The sequence below is a fragment of the Limulus polyphemus genome, unplaced genomic scaffold (genome assembly GCF_000517525.1).
Source record: "Limulus polyphemus unplaced genomic scaffold, Limulus_polyphemus-2.1.2 Scaffold115, whole genome shotgun sequence".
Lineage (NCBI taxonomy): Eukaryota > Metazoa > Arthropoda > Merostomata > Xiphosura > Limulidae > Limulus > Limulus polyphemus.
Window position 1 is genome coordinate 1,051,063 of NW_013665725.1, and position 1,623 is coordinate 1,052,685.

The following is a 1,623-nucleotide window of genomic DNA, read 5'->3' on the forward strand; positions in this document are numbered from 1 at the left end:
CCAATCAATTATATCATCTAATCTCACAGATAATCCATTCGATTGGATTATTATCTCAGAGATTCTCCAATCAATTATATCATCTAATCTCACAGATAATCCATTCGATTTGATTATTATCTCAGAGATTCTCCAATCAATTATATCATCTAATCTCACAGGTAATTCATTCGATTGGATTATTATCTCAGGGATTCTCCAATCAATTAGTTCATCTAATCTAATTAGTTAGGTTAGGGTTAATGCAAAGCTATTGTATTTCAGAAAAATCTAAGATTGATTATTAGTATTAAATCTTCATCCATAAAAAAATATATTTATAAACCACATGATCACATTTATTGGTGAAAATCTTAACGCATAAGTACAAGAAAGAAACAATCAGCAGATGTTCGTATAATTCAAGACGTTTTAAGAGTTTCATGTACAATAATTTAAATGATACAATATACTGTTCTCTCAATTCGTTATAAAACTGGGAGCTTAAATACGTTTTAGCGATGTTACATCTTAACAATTCTTCATTTATTCAGAAACTAGGTCTATCAGACGTTCTTCTCCTCTTTTTCTACGTAATAAAGGGTTTGTTTGAAAGCTCATAACTTAGAATCTTGATGCTTGCAAGTTTTTTTCTATGTAATTGGATCTAAAGTTTCGGAAGATCTATCTTGAGTATTAGGGATCATCTCATAAATCAATTCTTCTTCCCTTATACATTGCTTGTGTAATCGCTTCTTGAGATAGCTAATAATTAGAAAGAAAGTCGTTTGGCTTATGTCGACCGCTCCTTAAAATATGCTACACTACATCGGGATGTATGGTGCAACATTGTTCATGTTTCTCCGTGCCATTAGACATAAAAATAGCATTGTTCTGACGTAACAACATTCTTATGTCTCTCAAACACGGACTTCCATTCATTGATATAGCATTCTTATACTTAAGTTTATACAGTCGTATTGGAACACAAACTTTTCAATATGGACATCCCACGATCTTCTTTCCTACCTTTACCAACAAATTCACAGGCACTGTGAACAACAACCCTCAAATATAACTTGTTAAACATCTCAATCGCCATTATTCCTAACAGTTTGTATGTTGTTGTACTTCTGGATCTCCTGTGTGAAACGTTCTATCTAATCTGTGCAGCTTACTTAGGCGGACTTTTGTGTCCGGAAGTGAGTAACATTAGTTGCTTTAATGTTTTTAACATCAGCAACCTTGATATATTACGTCTCCAAGGCAAGTTAAACAGCTTCTTTAAGTAATTTTAAAAAGTTATATCTGCCATAGTCAGTGCCGACGAGGCTTTTCGTTCAATACCAAAAAATAAAAATTACGAAAAAATCTGCTATAGTCGGATGCGCATGTCTTTATGGTGTAGATTTTCACTTAAATGGTTATGTATCAAAAATTCATTGCCTCTTGGGTAATTTTGGATAGAACATTCGAGCAACAGTTTTAGATTCTCTGCAAGCTTTCTGGGGATTTCTCATTTTCTCACCACTATACTTCCGTGCTTGGTTTATTCTTATGATTCATTTCATAATTGCCGGTCAATCCTAATATTCGTTGGTAAAAGAGTTGCCCAAGAGTTGGCGGTGGGTGGTGATGACTAGT